At 51.9% G+C, this 9,690-nt stretch overlaps 1 long non-coding RNA gene across 1 annotated transcript; it reads right to left on the bottom strand.

The window, feature by feature from the left end:
- Positions 1-4,774: 4,774 nt before the first annotated feature.
- LOC115300208 lies at positions 4,775-8,860 on the bottom strand. Its single transcript, XR_003912546.1, has 3 exons — positions 8,400-8,860; positions 6,789-6,879; positions 4,775-5,023 (listed from the first exon to the last, which is right to left on the bottom strand). It is a non-coding gene; the product is annotated as an uncharacterized LOC115300208 (long non-coding RNA).
- Between the last annotated feature and the right edge of the window lie 830 nt (positions 8,861-9,690).

Here is a 9,690-nt window from a genome sequence, read left to right on the forward strand (position 1 = left end):
GGCCCCAGGACCACTGTCCCTGCTGTGACCAGTCTCTTGTCTTGGTCCCTCGGCACTCTCCACCCCCCACCCCCTTCCTCCCCATCTCTCAAAGTCTTCCTTGACACATGTGCTGTTTCACGGCTTTCTAGGGTCTTGTCTGTGTGTGTCTCGTCTAGTTGAAAACCCCTCGAGGGTAGGGACGGGACCCCCGTGCCTTCAGTGAGGCCGCCCGGCTGAAGGAACGCTGGGGGTAGCGGCCACAGGGCGTCCTCCTGCTCTCTGCAGATCTGTGATGAGGAGTCTTCCGGAAAATTTGGCAGAGTGGGCTCTCTGGGCAGCCATTCAGGAGTGGCATCTTGGGCTGCAGAAGTGGCTCTGTGTGTGGATAAATTACGCAGATTTGAAGGGCTGGCTGGGGTGCCTTTGGCGGGAGGCCCTTCTGGAACAGCAGCCCCGCTCTTTGGACTGGGAGAGGAGGCCTAACGGGCACCTCTGGGTTCCGGGAAGGTGGTGGGGAAGCAGGGAAAAGGGAAGATAACTTTCTGGGGTGCCTGGGGGGCCCGGTTCTTTGAGCGTCTGACTTCGGCTCAGGTCATGATCTCGTCGCTCGTGAGTTCGAGCCCCGCTTGGGGCTCTGTGCTGACAGCTCCGAGCCTGGAGCCTGTCTTCACATTCCGTCTCCCTCCCTCTCTGCCCCTCCCCATCGCACACATTGTCTCTCTTTCTCAAATATAAACATTAAAAAAAAAAGAGAAGATACCTTTCTGCCTCGAGGTCTGTTAATATCAGGCTCTCTGCCAGCTACCTCACACCTATTTAACACTCCTTTCTAGAACGGTAACTTGGAGCAAGTTCTTGAACCCGTCTAGGTCACGGATTCCTGGTGTGTGAACCGGGATAGTAACGGTCCCTCTCGCCCAAGACCGCTGTGAGGAATGACCGAGCTCGTTCACCAGCTGGGGGGACATTTAGCACAGTGATGCGCACGGGGCAGGGGGGGGTAGTGGGCGCTAAGCGTTGGTCCAAATGAGTGACAGAGAACTCGCTGGGAAGGCATCTCGGATTGCGGGGTTTCTGGAGGCTCGGCGACCCTCCACATTCCTGTCTACCCTAAAGAAGATGGAGTTAGCTGGGCACAGACAGCACACTCACGCGGGAGCCTGGGGGTAGGAAGGGGGGTTCCCCTGAGCTGCAGCCTCACAGGCCTCGGGGCCCTGGTGAGTCTCACTCCCTGTTGTTTCCCTGTGGCCAAGCACAGGGCCTGGCGCATAGTAGGTGCTCGCCGAAGAGATCTCTGTGGAGAGAAGGCGTGAGTAAACCTGTAGTAGCTCCGGACTTTGTTTAGCTCCGCCTGGATCTCAGGATTAGGTCACAGAGGAAGCCTGATGGCCCAGCAAATAGCCCCTAGCCCTACTCTGTGTCCCTCCCTGGGTCAGGGGCTAGAGATTCAGGGGTGAGTCAGGCACCGCCCAGTCCTTGCAAGTCTCTGGTGTGCCTCGATGGGGCCTGTCCCGTGACCGTGGGAAAGTGCAGGAGTGAGGGGTTGATTTCTGCCCAAATTCTCTCTCGGGCAGAGGACCGTCCTTTCCTCACGTCCTGGGGCCGTTCTCCACGGTCTCCTTGGCTCAGACCCCCCCGCCCCCACCCCCAGCGCTCACACACCTTTCCTGCACTATGACTGCACCAGCTTCCGGCCATGGCTTCTGTCACGTGCCCGGCCACTTCCCGAGTGCCTGATTTCCTGATCCTCACAACATCCTGCTGTCACCCTCCTTTTATTGAAGAGGAAACTGGGGCACAGAAAAGCTGAGGCGCTCACGCGGGGCCACACGGTCACGATCCGTCTCTAGCCCAGCGGGGTCCAGGAGCTTACCCCCTAACCGCCACCCCGCACTGCCTCACAGCCACACTTACATCCCCGCCTGCTGGCAAGGTGACGGCACCCAGAGTCCTGTGCCCAGCAGGGCATACGGTGCATGGGGGCGGTTAGTGAAGGTGCCAGGGGGACGTGGGATGGTAAGCGCTTATCTGAGAGGAGAGGTGGGGGCAGGGGCGGTTGCCATTTCTCTGCAGGGCGGGGGAATACTTGCCCAGAGACCCTCCCAGGATGTCCCTGCAAGGTATCAGGACCCTTTGAAAATGGAAAAGGCCTTGTTGGAAGGGGTCACCGGCTGGGCAAGGCAGGAGGGACCGGGTCCTACTCCACTGACAGCTGTGGGGTCTGCAGACCCATCCCTGTGTCCCCAGTCTTGGCATAGAAGACACACCACCAGTGAGTGCCCGGGAGGAGCAGGGGACCTGCAGGCTCAGCGGGCAGGAGGCTCAGGTGGCTCTGAGGGTCCTTGCCTCTCCCTCCCCTGGTTCACAGCCCCGCCTCCACCCCAGTATCTGCCTCTAGGGGGTCAGAGCTCCTTCCCCCTCCCTACAGAAGAAGCAAAGGAGGGCATGGAGTCGCACCCACTGCCTCCCGTGAGGAACACGTCCCCCCCAGCCTCTCCTCTGCATCTGTGCCCCTGCCAAGCTACCCCTGCAAAGGCACTCAGCTGGAAGGGACCCTTTACAGAGCTGGTTGTGGTTCCAGTCCTTGGACACCGTGAGCTTGGGGACCTCGACGCCAGGGAGCCGTGTTCACCAATGGAGAGGCTGCACCCGCCCAGCACCATGGGAAGGGCCCGGAGGAGCTGGAAGAAAGTCCCCCCACCCCTCAGCTGGAGGTCAGCTCCCATGGTCCTTTGCTCTCTCCGCCTTCCTGTCCCCCGCCTCCTGCCAGCGGCAGGGACACTCCAGGGGCCTGGCTCTGGACAATGTTGGGATGGGCCCAAGCAAGCCTGGGAATTTTTCTTCCCCAGGGACAATGAGTTTATGAGAACATAATAACTAGAACTACATAATAGTTATGACCACATCATACTAACTATAAAGTATACTAGAATATAAAAGTCATAATAACATAAACTCATGAATTGGACACAAAGAAAATGGGAGTCATTAGCCCTCAAGGGAATTTTCTAATTGACTCTCCCACCCTCATTTTAATTTTTTTTTAAGTTTGTTTATTTTGAGAGAGAGAGAGGGAGGGAGAGAGGTAGAGAGAGAGGAACTCCCAAGCAGGCTCTGACTGAACCCATGGAACGGTGAGATCATGACCTGATTTGAAGCCAAGAGTCAGGCCCCTAAGCGACTGAGCCACCCAGGTGCCCCTCTCACCCTAATTTTTAGAGGGGCAACTGAGGCTGGGAGAGAAGTAAGCGGTCCAGAGTCTTTCAGCAAGTTAGTGAGAAGCCAGGACCCCTGACTCCGGCCTCCGTTCCTTCCCCACCACCTCACAGAACTCGTAGCATAGGTGGGCAGTGGGAGAGTCCCACTGATGTGACATAAGCAGAGGTTATTAGGGAGGAAGGAGGACAGATGAACAATGAATGTCACAGTCTTTTCTTTCCCATGTGGGTCTTCATGATGGTAACCGCTCACTTTCACTGAGCACTAAGTGCCACATTCTTTAACGCATCATCTCATTTAATCCACAAGAAATGCTATTGTTTGCCTTTTTTTTTTTTTTTTTGCCATTGATGGCACTGAGGCTTGGAGAAGTCATTCGAGTCACTCATGGGAACCCAGTTCTAGATCTGGAGGCCACACCTAGCACACCCCCAAGAGGACAGGACATGGGTCTCCTCCTCCCCATAACTCCCTCAGTGTCCTGCCCAAGTTCCAACTTGCAGAGACTGGTGTGCGGGCTGGCAGGGGGAGCAGGCTGGTGTCTGGGGACCAGCAGTCACCCGGGGCAGCGGGCAGCTGCCAGGGCCCAGCTGTCGGCCGCCAGGACGGTGTGCAGGTGCAGTGTTACCGCCGTGGAGCTGTGCTGTGGGGAGACCAGCCCCAGGGGGGCCTCTCAGGCCTTTGGCATCCCAGCCCTGGGACTGGGACTGGGTAAGGTGAGCGCAGCACTTGGCCCAAGTGCAAGCGTTAAGGGAGCACCAAGAAACTTAGTAATCGGGTAAATGACATTCTAATGCAATATTTCAAAAGCATCATCTCTGGAAAATGGAGCCCATCATGCCTACTGCCCAGGGTTCTCGGGACGATTAGCAATCACAGCTAATGCTTTCTCTGATCATTTGAGCACTTGACACCGTTCTGAGCTCAGAATGTGGATCAGCTCACAACCTTGTCCCAGCAACCCCACCAGCCACTGTGATTCCCATTTCACAGATGAGTGAACTAAGGTAGCCTAAAGAAATTTGTGCAATATGGTTCAGGCCCAAAGGCCATTGGATACCTAGCACTTTATCTTCAAGTGCCTGGTGGGTTGTGGCCTAGGGCCACACTCTTGGGTGAGTGTAGACTAGAGAGGTGTCTCAGGAATCACAGAGCCAAAGTTATATTAATCCTGGCTTTGTTTGCAGTGTTGATATATTTTTTTAATGTTTTATTTATTTTTGATACAGAGAGAGACAGAGCATGAGAGGGGGAGGAGCAGAGAGAGAAGGAGACACAGAACCGGAAGCAGGCTCCAGGCTCCGAGCTAGCTGTCAGCACAGAGCCTGACGCGGGGCTCGAACCCACGAACGTGAGATCTGACCTGAGCCGAAATCGGAGGCTTAACCGACTGAGCCACCCAGGCGCCCCGCAGTGTTGATATTTTGTTCACGGTGGGCTCTTTTTGCATTAAGTTTGATAAAAAAAAATTGCCTTAAGATACTGTCCATTTTGGTGTCTGACTTGGTGGCATCCCCTTAAATCTTGCCCCAAAGTGAATATCTTGCTTCCCTCATCCTAGTCCTCACCCTGCTGGACGTGCCCACCCACCCCAGTAAAAACGGCCCCCCAGGGAAGCAGAAGCAGGGAATGTAGAGAGACTCTTCCAGGACTAATCGGTTCCGAAGGCCAGGATACATTTGTCCGAGTGGTGCCAAACGGCCCAGAGGGTGGGGCAATACTTCTTGGGCAGCACTGGTTGTCTCTCTGCACAACGGTGACCTCTGTCCAGAGGGCAGATGGCTCCTCTCCCAACTTCCCAGAGAAACATTATTGCGGGAGGCTGAGAAAAGTAGGAGAGTGGCATAAACACACAGACCCAAGTTACACGTTGTGAAATACTGTAAATATCTCCCTTTACAAAATTTCTTTTAATGTTTATTTATTTTTGAGAGACAGTGCAAGCAGGGGAGGGGCAGAGAGAGAGGGAGACACAGAATCTGAAGCAGCTCCAGGCTCGGAGCTGTCAGCACAGAGCCCGATGCGGGGCTCGAACTCATGACCTGAGTCGAAGGTGGACGCTTTACTGACTGAGCCCCCCAGACACCCCTGTGAGGGAAGCTCTCTTAGCTGAGAGGCTGGCATGGAGGCTGGACACTCACCCCCTTCTGCTCCATGCTTCCCAAATGGCTTGTGCCTGCTGTGCTCACATTGCCATCTGTAAATTGACTAAGCATATAACCAATGAAATAGGTGTTCAGAAAGTGAGTTGTGATTTATGTGGAAACTAAGTTAAACGCTTGGAAGAGACTGGATAACCATAACCTTAAAAATTGCTATGGCATTAGGTGTCTGTGCAAAAGCTAAAAGATGGGGGAAGAAAGGTAATAAAAACGTGGAAAGGCTTGTGCAGATTGCTTCATGCATGTCTCAAAGTCACTGAGCTATTTTATTTTTTTAATTTTTTTTTTTTTTTTTTTTGAGAGAGACAGACAGAGCACAAGCAGGGGAGAAACAGTGAGAGGGAGACACGGAATCCAAAGCAGGCTCCAGGCTCTGAGTTGTCAGCACAGAGCCCGATGCAGGCTGGAACCCACAAGTTGTGAGATCATGACCTGAGTTGGAGTCGGACACTCAACTGACTGAGCCACCCAGGCGCCCCCACCGTGCTATTTTAAAGAAAGGGAATTATAGGTGATGTATGATGGCCGTGGCTTATATAAGACCGTTAAGAACTCAAAGGATTGATGAACACACCTGTATTTACACATTTTAAATTCAAATAAAATGTTTAAAGAAGATGTGTGATTTCTAATAATTTCTCTCTAGCTGGCTCTTCACTTACTCAGTCCCAGTCATGCCAGAGAAGAGAGATTTTACTGTATTTATTTATGTCAGTACCTGCCTCACGTATTTCCTTTACTCCCAACCACTAACATGTCCTAGTCATTTGCGTCTGTGCCACACACAGCATTTTAATCTATCACTATGATTATTTCAAGGTATAGGAAATATTTATTTTCACTGGGAATGTCAGTTTGTCCGTAGTTGAGACTTAATTTGAATAAACAGCATTGATTGGTTCCTTAAAGCAAGGGACATTTGCATACGTGGTGTGAGTGGTTCCCAGGAGAACAGAATATTTGCAAGCAAGCATGTGGTTGGTCACTGGAGTTAGACTAAACTTGTGAATTTCTGTGTGGGAATGTCAGTTTGCCTGTACTTGAAACTTGATTTGAATAAACAGCACTGACTGATTCCTTAAAGCAAGGGATATTTGCATAGGTGGTGTGAATGGTTCCTAGGAGAACAGTATATTTGCAAGCAAGCATGTGGTTGGTCACCAAAGTTAGACTATACTTGTGATTTTGTGGGTGTGGGTAGCGGGGTGGAGCTGTTCTTCACTGAATCGGAAGATACCTCTCCCTCCACCTCCCAGGTTGACCAAGTCCACAGAAATGTATTAATGATGTTTCCCATTTTGCCCTCCAAGTCCCCACTATTCCTCACCTTTGCCAGTGCAACAGACCCCGTGGCGGAGGGCAAAAGGGGATGATGTGAAGCAGGTAAGTGCAGGGAGGGAAGAAGTGGAGTGCAGGTTTACTCACCTGTCAGGGGCAGGTGTAGGGCCTTACAACTTCACCTCCAACCATCCCGGGCAGTGGGGGCAGGTAAGTGGGCAGCGCACAGTTCAAAGTTCTGAAAAGAGAAAGGGCTTTGGGTCCAGGAAGTAGGAACTCAAACAGTATAACCTACACTTTCTGCATTCCCAAAACCTAAAGAGGAAACCCTTGTTCTGGAAGGATCCCAAGAAGTCATGGAGTCCTGCCCTTTGCTCTACTTCTTTGGTACTTCACTCCAGCTCTCTTGTGACCATGGGATTGAGTCCAACGTGGGCAGGGAGGTCCCCAGTCCACCAGGGGAGGGGACTGGGAAAGTGCCTCTGGGTGACAGGGCTTATCTCCTGCCACCAACGCAGACAGCAGCAGGGCCCTGATCCTGGAGAGTCCACAGGAGTCCTGTAAGCGTCACTCTGCCTCAGGTCCTGGTTTTATGAGTGGGCTTCCAGGCCAGAGATCCACTAGGAGTACAGAAGATGTGGATTTTCTCAAAGCCAAGTGGAAAAAAGGCCTGTATTCAAATATTTTTTTCCCACCTGTCACCCTGGAAATACTTTGAAAAAGATGACAACGGTGGATATTGAAATATGGGTTTATTTGCTTTTAAGAGATTGTTATGGGGGCACCTGGGTGGCTCAGTCGGTTAGGCCTCAGACTTCGGCTCAGGTCAGATCTCATGGTTCGTGGGTTCGAGCCCCGTGTCGGGCTCTGTGCTGACAGCTAGCTCAGAGTCTGAAGCCTGCTTCCGGTTCTGTGTCTCCTTCTCTCTCTGCCCCTCCCACTCTCATGCTCTCTCTCTGTATCAAAAATAAATGAAACATTAAAAAAAATAAAAAAAAAGAGATTGTTATGTGTTAAGGGAAAGAAGAAAAATACTGGTTGTTGGTCCTTGGTGGTGGGTTTTCAAAGAAAAGATTAGGTTGGCATGCTGAGCAAACAGCACGCCAGGCCAGTGGTTCTCAATGGGGGTGGTGTTCTTGGACAGGGGATGTGTGGCGATGGCTGGGGGCATTCTTGGTTGTCCTGGCAGGGCCCGGGGCATTATTGGCATTTATCAGGGTCGCTAGAGGTGCCCTAAACATCGTGCAATGCACAGGGAAGCCCCTCAGAAGGATTACCCTGTCCCCAGTGTCTGTGGTACCAAGGTGGAAGGCTCCTGCTGTAGGCTATGCCCTGGCTCGCTCTGTGACCTTGTATGAGTCACATAAGTCTCTAGGCCCAGGGCCCGCCCATCTGTGAAACAGGGGGAGAACTGCGTGCCCAGTCTGTATTGCAACATTGTGGTGAGGATCTGAAAAACACAGGGAACATGCTGACACAAGAAAAGCACAAGATAGGTCCACACAAGTGGGGTCTGGCAGCTCTAGCCATGGAGATGGAGATGGAGAGAAAGAGAGAGAGAGAGAGAGAGAGAGAGAGAGAGAGAGAGAGAGCGAGAGCGAGCGCGAGCAAGCTGGCAGAAGAGGGCTTTGTTGAGAAGGATCAAGATGTGTTTTATTGTCTGCTCTCAGGACCAGAGCAGTTTGCACCTTCTCCATCAACTTCATCTTCCAAATGGGGTCAAAGCAGGCCCGTCTCAGAAAGGGGGCCGACACTCACCAAGCACCACATAGATGTCAGATGTATTCACAAGTCTAATCTCAGCTTTACAAAACCCTGCAAGAGGGTTCCATATGTTAGACGAGGAAGCTGAGGTTCAGAGAGGTAATGTGACTTGCCCAAGATCACACAGCCTCTAAGGCAGACTGTGAAGTCCAACGTAGGCTGATGTGTTTTCAAAATCCCTTTACTTGATGCCACTGATGATGGTCTTCTGAATCTCCTCCTGGGCCTGCAAGGAGCCCCCTATTTTTGGTGGGAGAAGGGTGGAGAAAACGAAGAGGTTCTTCACTCTTTTCTCAGACCCTCAGTCTCCTTGTGGTCAGAGCCCAGCTCCAGGCAGGCCACGCTCTGGTGAAACAGTCTTCCTCTGTGGCCACAGCCAGAAAGGCAGAAATGAAAGTGGACGTCAGCACTTGAGACCTGGGCTCGAGTCCTCACTCAGTCAGACTCAAACGTGTCTTGGACAGTTCACTTAACTTTCTGGGCCTGAGTTTCTTAGGTCACCATCCAGGCCCTGTCCCCGGTGAGAACCCTTGACCCCCCTGAGCTCAGGATTGATCCCCTGAGCTCAGGACTGACCTCCTAAACTCAGAAAAGCCTTAGAAGCTTCTGCTTATCGATTTCATCTTTTAGAAACTAAGAAACGTTTGAGGACCACGCCTTCCGCTGATGAATCAGAAACTCCTGATAGTGACCTCAGCTTCATTAGAATGTTAAAACCCCCCTCTGAATTTTCATCTCAAGCCCTTCCTGCTGCCGGGGAGTCACAGCTCTGGAAACTAGTCCCCAGCGATCTCCTTGTTTTACAAATAAAGTGACCTCTGCCCAGCTTAGTCTGGTCTCTAGCACACCAAGAAGCAGCCCCACTTTGGTCTAGCAATAGCCTTGACTGCAGGATTGCCGTAAGCTGAGAAAACAGGTGTGAAAGATTCCTTCCACGCTCCAGGATCACTTGAAGGTGAGGGAGGTTGGGGTGCAGAATCCTATTGGATTGGACATTGGAGCACTGGGGTTCCAGTCCTAAACCTACCCCTAACTCCTCTTTTTGAAGTGTTCTATTTTATCTTGAAGATCAGTGTGAATTTAGTATTCTGCTCCATGTAGCTGTGTTTAATATTAAAGTTTGTCCTGTGCTTGCTTGGGCAGCATGTATACTAAAATAAAGTTTGTCCTGTGGGAGGTCACTGAACAAATACCAGTTTGATGCATGCCGTGGGCTTGCTGTGTGACCTTGGCTAAGTCACATAGGCTCTCTGGCCTGGGACTGCCGATCTATAAAGCAGAGAGA

Source organism: Suricata suricatta, chromosome 8 (assembly GCF_006229205.1).
Source record: "Suricata suricatta isolate VVHF042 chromosome 8, meerkat_22Aug2017_6uvM2_HiC, whole genome shotgun sequence".
Lineage (NCBI taxonomy): Eukaryota > Metazoa > Chordata > Mammalia > Carnivora > Herpestidae > Suricata > Suricata suricatta.